The following is a 22,722-nucleotide window of genomic DNA, read 5'->3' as shown; positions in this document are numbered from 1 at the left end:
ACACCCATTCTTTTCCAGAAAACTTTCCTTGAAAGCACTGATAAAGTTAAAACCTGCTGGAGGGGCTGCAACCCAAAATACAAGCACGAGTCCCAGAAAACAGGCTGTGCTTCCTACCATTCTGCAGAGGACAGGGATACTCTAAGACCATTTCAGCTGGCATGGGTCACTTAAACGTGATCAACAGGCAGGCATTTAAGAGGCAAGCCACACCCATGAACAAAATGTGGTACTTGAAAAACAAAATGTAAAGCATAACTTTTTCCTCAAATTGCAGCATGTACACGTCCATCTAAGCTGACTCTTATTCTCAAATATGTGATAGCTTCTGAATTATAATTATTTTTAATTGCTGTTTAAAGATATTTACACTCTTAAAGAATTATGATTTTTCAGCATGATTAGCTACTGATTTCCAGAAATTGAAGATGTATTTATCAGCAAGCTGCAGTGATATCAAACAGAAAGCTATTTCTTTCATCCCACACTCATACTGTACTGGCAATCATCACCAGGACCTGTTTCTGGTGCCTGGAGTAGCATTTGTTGACAAGGCATGTCCCAAAATCTGAATTTTACTTTCTCAGCCTTTATTTTGTGAGGAGAAACTTGTAATTTTAAACTCTACTGCAATCACCATTGCATACCAACAGCATAAACCTTTCTCAAACACAGCACACGCCTTTCAACCAGACATGATGCCTTTCATAAAAGGAGCGTCTTTCAGAGGTGATCCTTGACCAGATCTTGTACTGCAGCTTACACAAAGCAGCTGAAGCAAATCATCAAACATAGACTCCACAGAGTGGTGATGCAGTCCACCCACCTAGCTAACCAAGGGTTAGCCACTCCTATCTGATTCAACCTTCTGAATGCCTTTTGAAGTTATCATCATCTGTGCTTTTGGCACTTGCAACCAGTGGAGTGTCCTTAGAGACAGCACCTGTGAAAATTAGTTTTCCCCAAGCAATCCTGACCCCAGCATGGACCAGATGATGAACTTCATGCATTTCCCCTTCCAGATACTTCCACCAGAATAAAAAGCAAAAAATTCAACCTGAGTTCTAGGGAGAAAGGCTGAGACAATCAAGCTTGTTTAGCCCAGAAAAGAGTGTCTTAACAGTGACCTTTCAGCATCTGAAGGGAGCCTACAAAAAAGAGACTATTTACAAGGGCCAGAAGTGTCAGGACAAGGGAGATGGTTTTAAAGTGAAAGAGAGCAGTTTTGGATTACACTTTAGGAAGAAATTATTTACCATGAGGGTGGTGAGGCATTGGTACAGGTTTCCCAGATAGTCTATGGATGCCACACCCCTGGAAGTGTACCATTCCAGGCTGGATGGAGCTCTCAGCTATGTGGTCTATTGGAAGGTGTCCCTGGCCACGGCAGGGGGATGAAACTAGACGATCTTCAAGGTCCCTTCCTAACCAAATCAAACCACTCTGTGATTCTCTTCTGACCTGGTTTGAGTTCAGCCTGTCTCCTGTCTGACGGACAACATGTACTCCCAGAACCAGTTTGTAACCAGAACTTTCCTCCCCTGGATTCACTGATTTACAGCAACATTGCCTGCACCTTCCAGAGCAATGCTGTTTGCCAGGCAGCCTTCCCTCTTTGCTCCTGACACATGAATCCTTACCTTCTTTTTAGCCCCAAAATGGGTGAAATAGCTCTTGAAAGGCCACAAGTGCTACTCTGTGACAGCTATGAAACCTGTGGTGTACATCTTGAAGATTTATTTGGGTGAATTTTCAGTGTCAGTCTCACATACAGAGGAAGAAAGAAATCCATGAAACAAGGTTTTCCTGCATGCTGAGACACTTTTGACAATCTAACAGCAGGGTGATCTCAATAGGGTTAATCTAAAAGGAAGCCACTTGTCATCAAGAGTAGGGTTGAGAAGGACAGTAAACTCTCTGCTATCAATCTGGTAGTACTTCTCATTAAAAAAAAAAAAAGAAAAAGGCAACCCAAACCCACCTGCCATCATCTGGGCATCTTCATGGTGTGTTAAGGCTGCAACATGCTCTCTCAGACAGAGCCTAGAGATGCCAGGCTTGTCTTTGGAAAGCAGCTTACCTTAATAAAGTGGTGTGATTTTCATTGGGCTTGGCACTGAGAAAGTATACTGGGCAAGCGGAACGTCTGTGGGGATGATTCTCTAGTGTTTGCATGAGATTTTTCTAATTTCCTTTTTTTTTCATGCCTTTTTTCTTTTCCTTTTTTTTTTTTTGTACCTACCAGCTGCTTCATATTCTGCCACTTGCTACAGAAGAAGGCTGTTCCAACTTGATAGGATCCAGTTCAGTGCATAGACATCACAAAATCAGAGCCACAAACGGGTTTATTTTTCCAGTTTACAGATTTTGTTCAAAAACCCAGCAGCAAGTCCCGAGGCACAGTGTGCCAGCACCAGAGACTGAGTGATGCAGAGGTGATTTCTGGAACATCTTTTCCATTTATAATTCAACTCCAAAAATATTTTTATGACTTCCTTCTTTTCCTTCTGCTGTGATCCATAAACAGAATAGACATTCAAGCTGAAAATTGCTGAAAGACTCTTACTCATTTGCATGAAAAACAAAGTTTTGAGCTTTCCTGGCCTAGTGATGCTACTTTTGTGTTCATATCAAAGTAATTTTTCAAAGAAAAATGCCTGTTGGAATCAGATCGAGGAATTTTGTTCAGATTTACATAGGAGTAGAAAAAGTAGAAATCCCAACCATACAGGACCCCCACTGGGAATGAATTTGAAAATAAATCGGGAAGAAATCCAGAAGATGAATATTATGGTCAGATTGGTAGATAAGGACAAAACATGCAGTATCTGTAGTCAGTGAAACTGAGGAAGCCTGGTCTCCTATGGAACTATGCCTTGCAGATGTACTCTTGGTGCCTTAATAACACTTGAGTGCATGTTGTGGCCCTTATCCCAGGGATATTAACAGCATCTCTCTCATCAATCCACCCTCTGTTATATTAGAACTTGTCAAAAAATAATCTCTTTGGGACCACTGCTAAATGTGATTGAAATTGCACAAGCCAAAAAAACCCAGGGGAAGAGAGTGACAGATAGATACGCAGAGAATATGAGCACAGAAGCCCTGTTTCAAAATGAAAGCAGACTAGAAGCTGGTGTAGTTGCATTCTAAGTGGTATCCTGCTAATTTAAATCTATCAGTGAACATTTCCAAGTGCATCAAGAAGAGCCAAAAGAACAGGTTGTTTGCTTATAAAGGGAACGCCTTAACCATTTAACTATCACTTTTGTCGACTGATGGGGAAATGCAGTGTTACGTGGGCAATCAGACTGGAAGTTCACAAACACTCTCTGCAGATTTAAAATATGCAGGAGCATGAAGGAGTGTAAAAAATGTAAATCAAAGGAACCAGCTCCTATCTGGATTGAATAAATGAAGGATCATTGAAAAATGACAGGGTTTGTGGGAAAACAGTAGTTAGAGAGTATGCTTACACATATGCTTGTAAGCTTATATACACTTCTGCTTACAAATAGCGCCAGGAATGTTCTCAAGCACTGGAAATCAGTCCTCCAGACTGCTAACTTGTCAGAGAGTCCCTGACACTATGCATCCCAGGCCAAGTACCTTCTTCTAGCCATGGATTAGATGTTAGCATGGATCAAAGGCCAACAGACAACTTGGTGGCAGCCTCCCAGTTTTATAAGGTTTAAAAAGAAAAATGCTTAATAGTCTGGAGCCAGCCCAGCATGACAGAGCAGTCCTCTTCCAGCTGATCTCACCAGCCAGTGTTGAGGGGAGGATGCCACACCCTCTGCACTGATGCCAAATGCCAGACCAAAGGCTGCTGGTGCTGTGGGGAAATGTGAGTAGTACATATTGATGTCAGCAGCACTGCAGATCATCTGACTTTGTGAGAGACATCACACCGCTTGGAAAACACCTGGAGAGGGAGAAATGGGGAATAAGTATCCGTATACATTTCCCCCTGCCACTCGAGCTTCAACAATCTCCACAAGCACAGCCCAAGAGAAAAATCAGACATCCCCTTGGTAGCAGCCCAAACTACATCAAGCACATCTTGTCCCTTGGAGACTTCCCCAGCTTTATGCCCTGACACTCTCCAAGTGTCTCTTAAGCCTAAATAAACTCTAAGACAGGGCTGCCTACCAGCCTCAACACTGGAGAACACCACCATGGAAAGCAGATTCAAGCTGTTATACTCAATTTATTCTCTTTTTCTTTTTTTAATGGGCAAAATTTGGGGACACAGGACAGTTCAAACACATTGACACAAATTCTCTCTGCAAATCTGCTTCCCCAGTTCTTGCACTCCTCCTGTAGGAAAACCCCAAACTCCAGGTCCCTTCCTAGACACTAAGGGTATCTTCTGAACCACAGAGAACTGCAATAACCACACCGTGGAGCCACTTCTGACACTACCTTTGCAGACAAGACAATATGAACTTCTGAAATGTCTATCTACCTCATCACTGAGCCACCAGCTTTGACCACCCACCAAGTGAATGTCCCTTTTTGAAAGTGATAAGACCCTCTCACTCAATTTAACAAACTTGTACACCTGCTCTGTGGTCAGAGATGTGAGGGAGAAAATTCATATCAAAATTAAAGTGCAGTAAATGTAGGTGTAGATGATGTCCAGTTCAGACAGTGAGGTGATTGGGCTCTGCCCAATCAACATGTCTGTCCAAGTACAAACTAAACTTCATCTCCTCTCCCATACAGGTTCTTTGTCCTTGAAGTGACTCCAGCCTTCTGGAATCAATTCTCTCTTCTACTCTCAGCCTGCCATGACATCATTCCACCTGCTCTCCTGTGCAATGCAATGCAAGACTATATTCCTGACTGCACTTTCCCCATTATTTGTCCCAATCCAGTCTCCAGCTTTCACTGATACACTTGCCATCTCAGAACTCCCAGTCTGTGCTCTCTCACTGCCTATGCTAATCCAGCCTAAAGGTCTCACCAAAGAATGGGACATACAAGTACACGCTGCCTTCCCCACCCAATAATCCTTCTTATATGAGCATTTATTTTCAGTCTTTGCCCTCAACAGGGTGAAGCTTCACAAACATTAAGTCAACTGAACATTACAGGTAATTTCTAGAGAAAAGCATAAGCCACACATTGATAAAAACAGTCACTTGCTTTTTTTAATTGAATGATGCAGCTATCAGGAATGAAAGGAAAGCATCCCTTTTATGTTAAAAAAGTAACTAGCACAGTAACTGAGGGGAGTATGATAAGCAAGGACTATGTAAGTGCTTGAGTGGTGATGGGAAAGTCTTAATCCTTTGCTGAAGGCATTTGAACTGAAGGACTAAACTGCTTCCATGTTAATTTTGATGTTACCCTGTAATATCTCTGAGCGCTCTTTGGTGAAGCTCTAATACATTTGCACAAGTTAATGTTTTATATCCGATTAACTCAAATGGGTAAGATATGTTATAATGATGGCATGTAGTTAAGAAAGGCAGGGAAATTAATGGTATGGGCATAACTCCCCTCTAACGTTTTGGATGGAAAACCTGTGAGACAAGGACTCTCCTGTTCTAATGCCAGCTCAGGTACAGGAAGCCCTCACCAATCCACTTAAGCTCCCTTCTCAGTTTCCCAAAAGACATAGGAAGGGAATATTTATCCTTGAGAGATTATAACTACCTCCCATCTTCTGAAGATAGAAATCTTAACATGAGTGCTATTAGGTGTACAAAAGCAATGTCAGGAAAAAATACCTGATTTTTGCATCAGATTTTTGCATCAAATCTTACAGATTGTATAAACCAGGCAAGGTAAAAATTATTCCTTTCTCACAGTATTGAATGCTATGTTGATTCTTGGAAAATATTATCTGAACTGATTTTTATTTAATATTTTTGATGTGTGATTCTCTTTCAGACAGTCCTTTATTTACCAAGAGCAATGACTTCACAGCTTCTGTATCTATACTTCACTCTGTCTTTTGAACCATGTGAAAGGAAATGGCAATCCCTTATCATGTTTAGTTTCAATGATGACTTTCCTTCATTCCTAGAGGAATACTTTATTGTGATTTACAAAAGCCAAACTAAAAGAAAAACACAGAAAATTATTTAAATTATTTTGAGTGATAAGGAGTACCAAATAACATATTACTAAAAAGGCAAAAGTGTTGAAGCAGACATTTTTTTCTACATTAAATCTCACTGTAGAAACATATTTGGATTAATTCAGGGGATGTTGAAATCTCCCATTCCTCTCAAATTACAGCAGATGATGCTTGGAAAGGAACTCTTCCATGCTACACAAAATTCTATTATTTTTCTAGCTTTCTAAAGGCAATACACAACAGAAATCCAGACTCCTTGGACTTACTGATTTCCAGGAAGCACAGAAAGGCCCTGTTTTGATCTAATTTCTTCTAGGAGAAGCAAAATCTGGTTTTCCAAATTTCTTAGGCATGCTTGACTTGATGAGGAGTCGTTCTTCCTCTTTGATATAATTACAGCTTATCTATAGAGCCAACGCTATTAAACACCTACTGCATTGTACTCCAGAGGTGGCTTCATGTGTGTGGTGAAGAGGATGATCCCCATCTACAGCTCATAAAGAGTTCTATATAAATGTCCATTACCCACGGAATGGCAACAGCCAACAGTTTTATTAGGCAATATAAAAATATATTAGGGATATAAACCGTAATGCCTCAGGACAGAAGCCAATCAATGGCTCTTGAGTCAACCAGAAGAAACTTTTCTGTTTGCAAGTTATTCCCTCATCATCTGTTAGGCTGTTTCTTGCCTCCGTCTGCAAAACATCAGGGGACAGTCACGCTCAGAGCCAGGTTGTTGAATCCTGATGGGGTCTGGTTTGGTCCAGCCTAGAAAATCCCCAGTTCTTGTCACAATGCATAACTGAAGTGTGACAGTTCACTTTATCAATTGATTGATCTCCAGTGAAGACCAATCCAGGAATTCTCACATGAAATTCATGCTTGATAAAACAAATATATAGATTTTTTTTTCCCCAACTTTTTATTAGTTTAGTTCAGGACATTTCCTTGCTATGTTCAAGCCCTTCAAGTAGCAGATGAAATGACAATAAGCTCCTGCCTTTCAGATGGTGAAGAGAACATAACAGTATGATGAATCCTGCAGTTCAGAGGGACATAGTCTCAGCTTTTGCCTTGGGATTCCAGTAAAACTTATTGGGATTTTTTGAATCACAACTCTGCATTATCAATCTTTAGGATGCACACAACCAAAAAATTGCCTCCAGCTTTCCAAACCATGTGCTGAGCTCTCTTCTTGAAGGCCAGGCCCCAAGTGCCTAAAACACTCTTGTCAGGTTTTACTTTGTTTTAGCCTTTAACGTATCTCTCACAGAAGCATCATTCCCCAGGTGGCCCAACATGTCCCTCAAGCTCTCTTCTTCCCCATTTTCCCCAGCTCTCTCCTAAGTGCATCTCTTAATTCTCTCCTCTCCTCTCCTCTCCTCTCCTCTCCTCTCCTCTCCTCTCCTCTCCTCTCCTCTCCTCTCCTCTCCTCTCCTCTCCTCTCCTCTCCTCTCCTCTCCTCTCCTCTCCTCTCCTCTCCTCTCCTCTCCTCTCCTCTCCTCTCCTCTCCTCTCCTCTCCTCTCCTCTCCTCTCCTCTCCTCTCCTCTCCTCTCCTCTCCTCTCCTCTCCTCTCCTCTCCTCTCCTCTCCTCTCCTCTCCTCTCAGACTGATTTTAGCTTTGTCACTGCTGCTTCTCCCCAGTGTGTAGTTAATCCCAACAGCTAATTGACATGTATGAAATAAAAGTGCCTTGACAACCTTATAGTGTGAATGTCACACACCCTAATGGCTCCAGAAGCCTTGTGGAATATAAAGAGCAATTGCAGAGTGGAACAAAGACATTAAAAAGACCTCATATTTTTCTACTAGAAAGATTATTTTTCTTTGCACTAAAATACATTCTTTAATTGAGACTACTGAGTTATTTTGTAAGGTAGCCTCCTAAATATAGCAAAGAAGCTCATGCTGCTTTCAGGATATGGCTTTCCCACAGGTTGCTACCTCTTCCATGAGACAGAAATAGCCATAATCTCATCTAACAATCTGCTCAGATTGTAACACCTTTCTGTCTGAAAAAAACTGTTAGGGATTTTAGGGATTAGGGAAGAGGATGGGATTTCTTTTGGGTGGGATAAGAGTGTTGGTTTGTGTTGGCTTTTTAGGGGTGGCTGGGTGAAGCATGTTTGGATGGAGGAAAGCAAAGAACATCTGTTTTGCATGGTTGGTGATGCAGAGCCTTTTGTACCACTGCATTTAGTATCGGTTTGGCCAGGCTGGTCTCCCTGAGGATCACAGCCATTTCACCACAGAGGACTGAAAGCAAAGGGACATCAGTCAGGGGCCCTATCTGCAGCAGGTGCAAATAATAAAAGTCAAACACACTGAGGGTTTCCCTATTTCACATCTCAATGAATCCTCTGCTTTCTGTGCTTGCATACTGGTTTGCTGAGACAAGGCTTTGTTCAGTCACACTGTGCATTACTGCCTCTGTCGGGCAGTCTGCTCCCAAAACTTCTGAAGCCCTGTTTAGAAGGATAGGGATCTATAAGATATTAAATTCCTGTAAGAGTTATGAAAATATGTTGCAAGAAAGGAAAAAAAGATTGAGAGAGACTTACTAGATACCAAAGAATTCATTCTACAAAGAGATACTATCACTTCTCTAAAGTGGAAAAGATCTCAATTTGCATCTTAATAGAAGCCAGAGAATCCATTTCTGCCCTTGTGGCCCTGGGGTAAGAGTTGCAACTGTGATTCAGTTTCCCAGATGGAAGGAAGTGATAGAGCTTCCTGATTTTCAGCGGGTATTAAACAGCCAACAATTAACCAGGTCCCTTTCTAGTTGCAAACTGCCCTCAAAACTTGCATCATCTGTAACAAGGCACTATTAAACATCTTCAGCCCTTGTACTTCCTTTGGATCTTCCCTTAACCCCCAGAGAGTAACTAACCTTCTGATGTATGATGACTAGCAACCTTTGCAGCTGTCTCAAGAAAACTGGGAAAATGGTAGCAGTGAAAACCAGAACACTTCCCAAGCTGGGTCATATTACTTCTTCCCAGGTCTGTTGGGGACTTTGAGGAGCTGTGAGGCAGCGGCATGCAGTAGGTACCAGCACTTAAAACACAGTGACATCCCAAGATGACAATGCCATATTTGTCTTGAATTATTTTTATCACATTTTATCCTTTCATTTCATGTTCTTTTACCTTTTGTGGTCCCTAATTTCTTCTTTGTGTCCTATTATACAGCCGACTATTCTTACCTGTCTTTACTGAAGTCATCCAATGCTGGCATATTGGATGACCAGCCCCTATCTGTTTTTTCCCCTTTTTTATCATCTCTTTTCTCCTTGCTTTCCAACAATTCTGTTTGTTATCTCACTGAGTGCAAGCACCAGGGATTGTGGTTCAGGAATGATTCAGCTGGAAGCAGGGGGCAGAGGGCAGCATGCAAAGCCAGCACTGGAATTACAAAATGCACCTGACAACCTGTCATTAATGCGGCCACCAAAAGAGGAGAGTAACAATGCAATCAAACAGGACTCAGATTCATATCTCATACTCTGTTCATTACCAAGAAGACTTTTAGGAATGACAAGTTTTTAATCCTGTAACTCTATTATGAGCTGATGCCAACAGCAGGAACAGGAGCTGTGATACAAATTAAGCAAGGATTGCTTGGCATGGCAACGGAAAGCCATCTCACCTGATGTGAGATGACAGCTATGGCATGCAACCACAGATAAGCTGGCATTTGTAAATATATACTTTCTAGATTTTTTTTTTAAACCTGGTACCATGAAAGCATAGAACAGCAAAAGAACCTGTGAACACAAAATAAACATGATCATTACCTCCTGCTGAACTGTTATGCACAGCCAAGCAACTCCTTCTGCTCATTTAAAACTAAGGGTTTGCTAAGTCTGTGTTATACTTCCTCTTTATTTTCAGCAGCTCAGTGTACAGCTGGTAAAATTTTTCTCTGGTTAGAAGCTTGATTTATAAAGTCTCTAGTCCTAAAACAGGAAATGACTATTTTATCCCCACAAATTTAGGGGGATTTTTTTTTGCTTTTATGTTCCACAAAATCTGTTTTTATTTCCTATAAAGGGTCCAGTCCAACTACCATCAAAATCTGTAGAAATTCCCCTGACTTCAGCCAGGCTTGGCTCATGCCCTAAGGCAGTGCTACAGAAAGAGACAACACCTAATGAAATCATGTGTGCAAAGAATCAGGGAATCCCATACTAAATCCCCACCCCACAAACAGCCATGCCTAAGCTTAAATGTGCATTAAAATTGAAGTAAAAAAGCCATCCATGTCTATCAAGTTAAGCACATGTTTAAATGTTTACTGGAGTCAGTTCTTTGTACAATGAACAGTAAAAGCTGTACAAAGCTATTGTGGGTAAGATCAATCCCTCCCTCATGCTGCATGGTATCCTGATCCTTACAACTTGCTATTGTCTGGTTGCAGAACCTTTCACAATTTTTATAAAATCAAGTTGCTTTCATTTAATTCTGTCTCTTGCATTAATTAATTTAACATACTTCTGATGCTGTACATTTCCACTGACCTCAGAGTGCTCCAAGGAGAAATCGCAGAAGTATTTATTGTACCTGTTAATAAAAGTAAAGGACCTTAGTCAAAGTGAGACATCTAGAAGGTAAACCACTTTAAAATACAAAACAACATATATGTTTATTTGTCTAAAAACAGAAGACAGACAAAAAATGTTTCTGGGTTTGTATCACAGAGAGAACACTGAGGCACAGAGACATCCCATGATTTCTCTAAAATCTCACACAGGTAGTAAAACAGGGAATCAAACTGCAATTTGACTGGTAAGCTTGCAAAAATATATCTTTTCTCATCTTATGATCTCTGGTGACTCTGTATTTAATTTTTCAAAATGGAAAATCAAACTCAAGGAGGTTAAGGTAAAGGTCAAGAGCTACCTAGAAACTTGCTGGCAGAACTGAGACGAATGGAAACTTCTGGCTCTACACAGCAGTTCCTTCCTCTCTCAGATCTATTTCAATGAAATTAAAAAAAAAAAAAAAAGCAAAAAAAAAAAGCCACAAAACCTGCTCTCAATTTTCCGTGAGCAGGATTTGATACGTTAGATCCAGCCATCAAATGCACTATTACCTTGATGGAGGGTAAGCGTTCCAGCATCACCTCCTGTGATTTGCCTTCAGCTCACTGATGACATCGCAACCCTCTTTGACTGGCAGGTCTGCTCCCTGGGAAGGGAGTCTGTGGATTTGATGCACTCCTCTTTGAGACAGTGATAAACACAGCTGGGCTTGAATGAGACTGGGTTATGGCTGAGATGAGCAAAGTAGAGCAGAGAGAGAAGCAAACTTTAAGTTAAACAGTCAGAGCTGAGTCCTTCATGAATACGCTGTCCGAAAAACTGGTCACAGCACAAAACCGGACACAGCTCAAGAGGGGTTTGGACAATGGTCTCAGGCACACAGTATGATTCTTGGGGTTGTCCTATGCACAGCCAGGAGTTGGACTCAATAAACTCTGTGGGTCCCTTCCCATTCAGGATATTCTATGATTCTGTTATTGCTGCATCCTTCAAATGGAAAAAGACAGACACACCAAACTGAAAGTTTCCCTTCTACATGGGATGATCTCACTCTGTGAGTTTAAGTCAAACCTCTGACATTCAGCTGCTAGAAATGCTAATAACTTTGTGCTGCAAGGCATAATCCAGCATAATACAAGGCAATACTTCAATATACACTGTCAAAATGGATCTTTTGATATGTGATCCTATTGCAGCCTCTAAAAGAGATGGAGACATCTGGCAAAACCCTGATCCAGTTTTTCTTGCATTAACAGATCTTTCTGGTTGAATGGCACTGTAAGCTAGTGATAAGCTTTGTGCTGTACCTACCCCCTTAATTATTCCTGCAAACCCTCTTTTGCTGACCCTCCTGCAATGCCCTTGAATAACATTTGTGTAGGAATGTTGCTTCTTGAGGAAATGTGAAGAATGGCCTTGAAGCAAATTTCTGGTGTCGTCACCATCAATCTGTCTTGTGCTGCCACATCGTATTTCTAGAGAAGTCTACGAGCACTGTCACTACTTGTTAACTTTCCTAACACTGTGCTAGTGCTACTCACTGTCAGGAAAAGTGAGAAGAGACAAAAAAAGCCGCAAGAAATTGGTAGTGAAGTCCTTGGTATGACCAAGAGGCTGCCATTCTACAGGGAATCAGATAGTCAGAGAGAAACCCACATACGGAATATTGGACTGTGATTTGTTCACATCAGTCTTGAGGCACTTCTGAATCAGAAGATTTTTGTCTGTAAGATAAAGGAGAGGCTCTGAGCAGGAGATACTATAGTATCTTGTTCATAATGAACAAGATTCACAGGGAAACTCATGGAATTTGCAAAAGGTGATGAATGATTTTTGTATCATTTGTATGACATTTCAAGTAATTGTTTTAATTCTTTTAAACCTCAGTTTGGTGAAGTACTTAAGCACTGTTTGTAAGTCTAACCATCTGGTACTAAAGCACTTTCTTAACAAATACTTTACAGGAATTACATCTAAAACACTGTTCTGTAAAAAACAGTCTCACAAAAAGTAACTTCAGTGTTCTACTTTTCACCCTTCAGAAAAGGAACAAAAAAGAAAGACAAAAGCATTGTCAATACACATTATGTGTACATATGCATATACATACAATATACATTATTATGTCTACATATACATATGAGCAATAATGGTGTCTTGCTATGTACTCACATTCAAAGTTCAAAATTCAGGCAAGTATATGGAATATTTTTGCTTCTTGCTCATGCCTCATTCTTCCACTGCTATCCAGACCTTTTATTGGTAGCAAGCCCAGAAAGGCAATTGTAGCCCATTGAATGTCTCTTCCTACGTTGGTGGCCTGTGGCTCTCAAACAGAAAGCAAGTGCATGAAAACAAGCAATCTCTCATACTGAAAATCACCGGTAGTATACTGAATCAAGTTAGATTATGGATTAAGGAGCCAGTGAATTATGACTGATTACCTTTTCAAAGCAACTCACACAGCAGCCCTGGGGGACAGATTGTATTAAAACAGTTCCAATATGCAAATAGTTTGATACTTTGAAAAATAGCAGTGTTGTTAACATTTGGCCTGGTGATGGAAAAAGTGGATTAATTTGTTCAAGCAACTGTCTCTAAAACAGCGTATAAATAGCTCTTTTGCATTAATTCAAAGTGAAATGTCAATGTTTCATAATTTATGATATTATGCTGAGATTAAGCTTCAATAGCTCACTACTGATTCAGTCAACATCAGGTCTAAAACTTGCCTTCCTGTCTCCTGAACCTTGGATCTTTGGGAAAATCTTTCCTTTCCGCTTGAATTTATATTTATTTATACTAGCTGAATTATTTATGATAATTTCAATGCAATTTACTAAATAAGAGAATATTAAATATTCTGTTGTCGCAGTGGTTTACTCACACCTTCTTGAATCTGACTCTCTTGGCAGGAAAATGAGGAGAAATTCCTGAAACTCAGGATATGAGAACCTAAAAGCCTTTTCCTGGTCTCTATCTGTAGAGCATGATGACATTAATAACCAGACATAAAATTATAGAATCATAAAATTGTTAGAGTTGGAAGAGACCTTTAAGATCATCAAGTCCAACTCTCAAAGCAGCACTACCAGTGTAACCCCTGTATCACTTCACTACCACCCAATGCCAGATCCACATGCCTTTTAAACACCCCCAGGGATGCTGACTCCACCACCTCCCTGGGCACCCTATCAGTAAAGAGTTTTTTCCAACATCCAATCTGAATCTGCACTGTTTCAGCCTAAGGCTATTTCCTCTAGTCCTCTCATGATAAAACAGACTGGGTCCCTCCTCACCACACTCCTCTTGGGTAGTTGTAGAGAGCGAGCAGGCCCCCACTGAGCCCCCAGTTCTGAGACTAATCACATCAATCACCACCTTCCAATATCACGTCACACAATGCTTGGATTGGAAAGGATCCTAAAAGACCATCTAGTTCCAGTGCCATTGCCATGGGCACCTTCCACCAGAACACATTGTGGAGAGCCTCATCCAACTTGCCCTTGAACAATTTCAGGGACATCCACAACTTCTCTGGGCAACTGTGCCAGTGCCTCACTGCCCTCAGAGTAAAGAATTTATTCAACCTGCTCTGAATCATCTTTTACAATAGTGTAAATTTTACTGAACCTAACAAATACACAACTATAAAATGGTGATATGGGAGACCACACGATTCTTTCTGCCCTAGTTATTCCTTAAGCATAATTTGAGAACTGCTCACCTCCTTGGGAAAAAAAAAAAGAAAAAAAAAAAAGATAATGAGATTGTTATAGATGAACAAAAATGTTATATACATGCAAAATGGTCTTGTTAATCAACAGAGCTCACTCCCTGCTGGAGGAAGCTCCAGAAGAACAACAGAAATCATTACCATGCTGGTAGGATTGATTAATTAGGAAAACAGCTTCTACTAATACTCATTAGCATTTATACATTGTAAAATCCACTAAATATATGTGTAAATAACTTTCCTAAAGTGACAACTAAGGGTGCCTGAAGGGTGCCACATGATGTTTTACTGTTGTTTTCATCTTGTGTGGGTTTTGCATCACAAGAAACGCTTCTGCATTGGCTAAGAAAACCTGTAAGAGGGAGCTGGAATAGGAAGAGAATGCATGGAAGGCACATTCTGAAACATGAGACATGTTTGACATAAGAACAAACAAAAGCTGTATGCCAGGGCACATTTTAATGTGGCCAGACAGGGAATGGTGGAATATGGGAATAAATCCAGGGTACTGCTACCAGGCAAAGTGTAGGTAAGGACTACACCGCCCCTTTAGAGCCTCAGGAAAACACTGTGAGGAACAGGATCATTTCCCCCTCCCAGGACTAAGATTTGAACATGCTCTGGTTCCTTTTGAGGAAAGGGGTAGCAAAAGGAAACACACTCAGAAAGCATCTGTGTTGGCCCAGATGCTATCTGTTAGTGCCTTTTGTTTCACAGTATGAATTTCTGGGTAGAGGACTTTCAAATAATGTGGTTTAAATTTAGAAAGTGACCATTCAGTTATCAGTGCAGTTGAAAATTATAATGAACTGGAGCCCAATAACTCCAAAATACTGGTCAAAAGATGATTATCTGTGTAATGTGTGTTTTCTGGAGTTCATGTGCAATTATCAAGCACTATTTTTAGTCTGGGTTTCAGGAGCGTTGTGTTTAGTTCTTGGCTCTGCCACAGACTTCCTGCATGACCTTGGGCAAATCGGTTTCTTTCTCAGTGCCATCTGCAGCATAATACACTTTCCTCCCACTACAAATTTGTCTTTTTAATGTGGATTATGAGCCTTTTGGAATAGGACATCTCCTTTCTGTGTTCATTTAGTGAGGTTCTGAACTTGTGACTTCTAAATAGCTTTTTAATACATCAAGAACACCTTCCATGACCAGTGTAACCAGGTGGTGGGTATAAAATCATTAGCTCCATTGTAGATTTTAAACAAAGCTGGGGTTTGTTACACATCTCCATTGTAGAACTTTCTATTTCAGCTGCTAAATTTTACAAGCAGTTCTTGTATTTATTATCCTCCTCCTTTTTCACAGTGTAGCCTATGCCCTCATGCTTTGTGGTTATTATCCTGGACCCTCTGATTAGCGTGGAGCTGCTGGTTGGTTTTGTTTGCTTACTTGTTTTTTCACCTTCACTCTAAATTACAGCAGCAAATTGCCCAGGGCACAAGTGTTTTCTGGAGCTAGTGACTGGCGCTATGCTGCCGGTCCTCACGGGGACCTTCTTACCTGTACATGGGTTTAGCAGATGTGACCTGCAGCCAAGTGGGAGGAATGGACAAAGTGAGAACAGCAAACTAGAAAACAAGCAAAAGTAGCAGCATTTCAAAGCTCTTGCAGAGCAGGGAATAGCTGAAGGTAGAAATCAAAAAAAAAAATACATAGGAAAAAAGATGTTAAAGTGATCATTCTCTTTCTCTCTTGAATGAGATACCTGATCAGGCAGGGGCCTGGGCTCTGCTGTTGGTGAAGGAAACAAACTGAACAGATGATCAAACAGGTGCCTCTTCACAACATCCCATTAAAATAGCCAGAGTAAGAACGTGGATATCAATGCTCAAGCGCAGAAGGCACCAAGTATATTTCCTCCCTACTGAAGCTAAAGGACCAGCTCTTTGGACAGGTGTAGCTTTTGCAGCAGAGTGTCACAGGCTCTCACAGATCCTTGGCTCAGCCACCCAGCTGCGATCACAGGCAGGTTGCGACCGGGCTGCGGCCCCGGAGCGCGTCCCGTGCTGAGCCAGCGCCCACCCGGGCATAGCCCGTCGGAGGTCACCGGGCTGGCGCTGCTCGGCGCGGGGACCAGGCTCCCGGCAGGGCCGGGCTGCAGGTGAAGCGGCGCCGGACAGGGACGGGAGCGGCCGCCGGTGAGCGCAGAGCCGGCACTGCCCGCCCGCCCGCCCGGCGGCAGGGGAGGAGCGGGGACCCCTGAGGGCAGCGGGGGACGCCGGGCGGCGCGGCGCCCTGCCGGGAGCGGATGACCTTGGGCGAGTTCCCCGGAGGACAGACATTCCACGAGCGCCTCCTCGGCCCCCCGTGGGCCGGTCCGGGCGGTGGGAGCCCCGCGGCGGGCGGGGCCGGGGCCGGGGCCGGGGCGGGCGGCGGCGCGGTCCCTCCTCGCGGGCGGGAGGCGGGCGCGGGCCGCGCTCCCGGCAGGCTGCGCTGGGCTGCGCTGGGCTCGGCGCGGCGCCGGGCGGGGAGCGCCCCACTCGCCTCGTTCCTTGCCTCTCGCCGCTGCCCGGCGGCCCCCGAGGCGGCATGGAGACCCGGCGCGGGAGGCCGCGGGGCAGCGCCCGGAGCTGAGTCGGCCGGTGCGTACCCGCTGGGGCTCGGGGAGGGGCGCGGAGGCGATGGCGGAGAAACTTTCCGCCGGCCAAACTCGGCGGTGCGCGGGGGCTCCGGGGGCTGCGGCCGCCGCTCGGGGAAACTTCTGCGGCGGGGTCTCGGCCGTGGCAGCGTCGGTGCGCCGTGCCCGTGTGCCGCCGTCAGCCGCCGCTCCCGCTCCCGCTCTGCCCCGCAAGGTGCAGCAGCGGGCGGCTGCCCCGGGCGCGCTTCCCGCTTCGCAGCGGGGATTAGCTCGCAAGCGGGCAAGAGCTGGGTTTCGTGTTTTAAAATTTTCCTCGCTGCCCTTTAAGTGCTTTTATGTTGTAGGTTTTTTGGTGGTAATGTTTTTTGAGGGGGAGGTTGATGATTTTTATTTTTTTTCTTAAACTTGTGGAAGCGAGGGAGAGGGGGTGTGCGTGTCTGTCGCTGCTCTTCAGCTGCAGTTGCTCTTGTCTGAGCCTGGGGACTGACTGCAGCTGCTTGGGCTGGGGAGAAACGGGTGCTACCGGAGGACCTGCCTGTTGGTATTTCTGTCTATCTGTCTGTCCGTCTAGTTTCTCGCAGTGTTTTTAGGAGGGAGGGCTCGCCTTGTCCCCGTTCGCAGGCTCCGGAGCCGGGGCTGTGGCTGGAGCTGGGGGAGCGCTCCGCCCGGGACAGCGGGGGCAGCAGCCGTGTCCCCTCGGCCCTGCCGCGCTTTGCTGGGGCCGCTCGCTGCGGGCTCCCCATCCCCTCCGCCCTGCCGGGGGCTGCCCTCTCCGGAATCTCGGACCGTGTGAGAATGCGTGTGTGTGCGTGCAAGGGCTGGGGGTGCACCCCTGGGAAGGGAACCTGCTCCGGCTGGCCATGGGTTAAACGTGGCGCTCCCAGCTCTAACTTCTGCTATTAAAGGAAGTAACCCAGCCTCTCCTGCCCGCTTTTTGAATCCCACTGGATTATTTACAGGAGGAAAAGAGAGCCCCAGTGCCCCAAGGAATGCTTCAGTGGGTGTCTTTTACCTTTTTTTATTATTTCTTTTTATTACTATTTTTCACGGTGGCTTAGTGCCCTTGCTTTGTTGTTGGGAAGATTAAGCGTTGCCGAGCATCCTTAGTCCCAGATTCAATTAAAATACGTATAAGTACATGGGACACAAAGGGAAGTCAGCACTGGCATCCCGGTAGAGGTACTAACGCATCAAGTTTGGTTAAAAGGAAGGGATTCGAGGAAATGAATGATTCTGTTCGTACTGATTTGCTTTCCCTTTGCAGTGCTGTCAGACAGCTTAGAGAGGTGGATCTTTTCACCAGGGTTTGTGTGTTCTTAACCAACTTCTGTCCAACAGAAAGAAAGAAAAAGTCCTCTCCACAGGCACAGGTGTTCTAACTTATCTCCCATTTAGCAAATGCTTTATGAAATTTGGGTTGAGCTTTCAGTAAAGGAATTAAAAATCAGGAGAGGATGAACTGTGAGAAATGGAGAGGAGAGTTGCTGCACTATTCTACTTGCTTTCAATGAGGACTCATTCCTGGTCTGGAGCAGTTGTGGGAGGGTGTAAGCATTAGCTGGGAAAGCAGAACAAAGCAGAACAGCCTGGCTAGTACTTGTCTGTCTTTTCCTCTTGACATTCAGAGGGCTGCTCCTTCAAGTTAACAAAAATTTCCTTTTGTTGCTTGGAGAGGACTTGGTGATGGGTGCAAGGAGAGAAGGAGTGATCTCTCCAGATCCAGCTTGCTCTTTCAGAGTGCTGCAAAGAAAGAGCTTACAGGTGTGATCGTTGTGTTCCAAAAAACACTGGAGTCTAGCTGAGAGAGCCAGGTAGGAGACAATGTACTGCAGGACTGCAAACTGTGGATATCCCTCTGTCTGATCCTTTGGTGGTGCTAGTGTTGTAGAAAATCAACAGATTGGCTGTGCTTGTCTTGATGCAGTAAATCATAGTTTTATTTACTTTTGTTACTGTTTATTTTTAAGCTTGATTCTTAACACAGCATCTGTTGGCATTGTAATGACTGTGCTCCATACCTGTGTGCTGATGGTGCGTAGGACGGCTCCTGAACCGTGTGTTATGTTACTGTGCTGTTATCCTGTGTGCCAGACAGTGATGGGCTATAGCCCCCCTCGGTTTCCCCCTCGGCTTGCTGGCTTGCTCAGTTTCTCACATGAGGGACTTCTGTTCCAGTGGATTATATTGTCATGTCTCCTACTATGTTGCGCTACTGTGACCTGATGTACTCTGGTTGAGATTCTGTCAAATACAATGAAATGAACAATTAGGAGGTAGTTAGGGTGTTTAACCATTGCTTGTTGGGAGCAGTTTGTAGATGCTGTTCCACTACAGATATATTTCTGTGCTGAGTTCTAAAATGTCTTCCGACACATGCCAACTGCAGTCATACAGCTTGTATTTACAGGCAGATTTTTGTGAAGGACAGGAAGTTGGTTAGGATAAGGTTTGTTTTAGAATGTTGTGCCAGTGTGAAACATCATGCTTCTGGATGCAGGTTTGAATCTCTTACAGTTCAGCAGTGTCTTAAATTTTCTAACTGTTTGATGAGTATTTTTTTGCTTATGTGAAGGGTTCCATGACTTCTGCCTGCAGTACATAACACAAAAGCTCTTGGCACTGTTAAGACCCTTATTGTGCTGGCTGGAAGTTCCAAGGCAGAATGGGCAGGGACTCAAAATTGCTGTGACAGAGGTGAAATCGTGGCTGTGCTGGCTTCAGTGGGAGCTTTGCCATGGAAGACAATGGGCCGAAACTTCAATCCAGAAGTAGTTCTCCCTTCTTGTTGGTAATCCTGGTGTATTCTCTGGGGAAGCTTTTGCTTTTCTGCTGCCACCCAGACTGAGTCTGTTAGGCAGAGAAGATGGAAGTCTCCTAGGATGTCATGCTGTGCCTTTCACAAGCACAGCATTCTTGGGAAGGGTATCAGGGCAGATAGGAGTGGAAACAAAACCCCAAATGTGGACACATGCCGACTGCCTTGCTGCCTGCGTCCTGAGTCATTCCCAGGAACATGGATCGAGAACTCTGAACTGGAGCACACTCTTGAAACTGCAGAGGAGGGATCTGCCAATGCCTGCAGCCAGTGCATCTCCCAGTCCCTGCTTCTGCATTTGCAAATTATCGGTTTAGTGACAGACATTCAATATGTGAAGCAACAGTACATTCATTAATTCAACCCTACTTAGCCTATGCATACTGACTGAGTTTTCTGTATGTATGTGATCTAGTGAGTTATTCTCAGAGACACTTCATATATCCAGCATCTAGATAAATTTTTATGTTACATGACAGTGACAAATGGGAAGTGTTTGCTACTTTTTTCCAAGACTTGAAAGGTATGTGGTACAGAATATCAGAATATGCATTTAATCAGTGCTGATTGAAAGCTGGTCCAGGTCATGGCCATGTAGTAAAACTGATCGTTGCAACAAGAATGTGTTGCTTCAGTTTATTATATTCAGTGGAATAGAAGAGGGCTTGTTAATATATACCAAAAATACTGAGTAGGATTGAGGTATTTGAATCTGTCTGATTTTTTTATTTTTTTTTCCCAGTGGAAGCACTGTAGTGTCTGCAATTCCAGTGCAGACAGTTTTCTTTCACAGTACATTCTTCTACCATGCATTCATGCCAGACTTTTAGGTATTTTGCTTCTGTATGAAGATGAAAGAAATGAAAATATAAACTAATGTGAAACTAAGTAGCCTGTTTGGCATGTGCATCCTTACTTTAACATACTTAAATAAGGAGAATATGTTGAACCTTTATAAATTATATCTTGTTAATGTCTCTCAGTTTGTTTGCTGTGAGGATTTATGCATCTAAACCAAAACAGTACTAATTCTTATTTACTTTATGCAGGTGCACAGGCCTCGTTTTGTCCCAGTATAAAATATTATAGATATTTTAACAGGCATTATGTTATACCCTGAAGTCATATGAGTGGTTAACATCTGGATGCATGTATTAATGGCAAATTAATTTTGGGCACTGTTAATACTGTCAGGATGCAAAAGATGGCAGTGCTGTGAAGAGGGATCTGAGCAAACCCTGCTGGGCTGTCGTTCAAACCTCTGCTCTGGGATCTGCATGGACTTTCAGCTTCTGGGTTTGCAGGTTTTGGTTTTTTTTTAGATACGTGCAAATCAAAGAGTTGATAACCATCGTCGTATCTTCGCTCTCTGTCTAAGCCCTAAGTAATGTATTCAGTTCAGTGCCTGAACTGGAGGGCTGAGCTGGAGACAGGGTTTGCTGGGTGCTGGACTAGAATATACATCAAGTGATGCAGTGTGGGAGAGATGCTGTTCTTAGTTTGCTTGTTTTTCTTAACTGCATGTGCAGTGCTACAGACTGGGGGAAGAATAGCTTGGGAGCTTTCCAGTGGAAAAGGCCCTGGGGCTGTTGGTCAACAGCAGCTGAACATGATCCAGGGTGTGCCCAGCTGGTCAAGAAGGCCAGTGGTGCTCTGGCTTCCATCTGCAATGGTGTGGCCAGCAGGAGCAGGGCAGTGACCGTCCCCTGTACTCGGCACTGCTGAGGCCACACCTCAAATGCTGTGCTCAGTTCTGGGCCACTCACTGCAGGAAAGACATTGAGGGGCTGGAGCGTGTCCAGAGAAGGGCAGCGGAGCTGGGGAAGGCTCTGGGGCACAAGTGCTGTTGAGGAGCTTCTGAGGTTGTTTAGTCTGTTGAAAAGGAGGCTCGGAGGGGACCTTATCACTTTCACAACTGCTTGAAAGGAGGCTATAACTAAGTGGAGATCTGTCTCTTCTACACTGTAGAAATCCATAGGACAAGAGGAAATGGTGTTATGTCATGTCATGGGATATTTAGATTGGGTATTAGGAAAAATTTCATTTATGAAAGGCTGTCAACCATTGGAAGAGGCTGCCAAGGGAAGTGTCACCATCCTGGGAGGGATTTAAAGGATGTGTAGATGTGGCACTTGGGGACATAGTTTAGTGGTGGATTTGGCAGTGCTAGGTTAATGGTTGTACTGGATGATCTTAGAGGTATTTTCCAACAGAAGTGATTCTATGATTCTGTGAAAAATGCAACATATAGGGTGTTTTTGGGTGGAATTGGTGTTGCATGGGATTAGTGGCAATGCTACTAATGATGTGAAAACTTCTGATTTCACTCTTTATTTTTTCTTGAAAGAATCAAGAGCAGACCTTGAGTAGGGTTTCAGGAATGTAGAGAGATGTAGGGGTTTGTGTTGGAAAATTCTCCATTGTCCTATTGAGCTGTTGTTGATTTTGCTGCTGTTCTTGCTGTATGAGCCTGGTTACTATAATAATTATACCTAAATGTGTCTGTGCCTGTACTGCCTGTCATCCACAGTAAATCAAAGGCGTGGACCCTGCAGGCACTTAAAGCAAGTTAACACAAATGAAATCACCAGTGGCTTTGCCTGGGAGAAAACAGTATTTTATTTCTTTCTCCTAGATGATGACACTACTAATTGTATGGCTTCCAGTGCATGAGTGTAACTTCCTTTGACATCAGTGCGTGTTGACCTGGTCATTATACATGTGCCATTATAACACAGTGCAGCCCCTGCTGCAGGGCTTCTGCTGGTGGTGCTCTCTCCCTCTATTGCAGAGTCCGCAGCTCCATCCCTTGTCTGCAGAGCTGGTTGGAGAGATGTGGCAATATGTGGGGTGGCTTCTCTGGACTGAAATCCTCCTTCCTTTTCTACTAAATAAGCTGATTGCTCACTTCTTTTAAAAGGCATCCCTGATTTTTAAAAAATT

General features: G+C 43.5%; 1 protein-coding gene and 1 long non-coding RNA gene across 2 annotated transcripts in view; one reads left to right on the top strand and one right to left on the bottom strand.

Moving 5' to 3' along the window:
• Positions 1-2,329: 2,329 nt before the first annotated feature.
• LOC111924872 (uncharacterized) lies at positions 2,330-14,401 on the bottom strand. The gene is made up of 5 exons (XR_015284836.1): positions 12,814-14,401; positions 12,183-12,365; positions 11,193-11,371; positions 10,618-10,660; positions 2,330-3,925 (listed from the first exon to the last, which is right to left on the bottom strand). It is a non-coding gene; the product is annotated as an uncharacterized LOC111924872 (long non-coding RNA).
• A 2,381-nt stretch (positions 14,402-16,782) lies between these two features.
• Positions 16,783-22,722, top strand: part of FAT3 (FAT atypical cadherin 3) — a 394,564-nt gene continuing 388,624 nt past the window's right edge. The window contains exon 1 of the mRNA XM_086882161.1: positions 16,783-16,968. The gene's annotated coding sequence lies outside the window, so the exon portion shown is untranslated. The remainder of the gene's footprint in view (positions 16,969-22,722) is intronic.

The sequence above is a fragment of the Cyanistes caeruleus genome, chromosome 3 (genome assembly GCF_971803275.1).
Source record: "Cyanistes caeruleus chromosome 3, bCyaCae1.hap1.1, whole genome shotgun sequence".
In the NCBI taxonomy this organism is placed as follows: domain Eukaryota; kingdom Metazoa; phylum Chordata; class Aves; order Passeriformes; family Paridae; genus Cyanistes; species Cyanistes caeruleus.
This window is presented reverse-complemented; position numbering and strand designations above follow the sequence as displayed.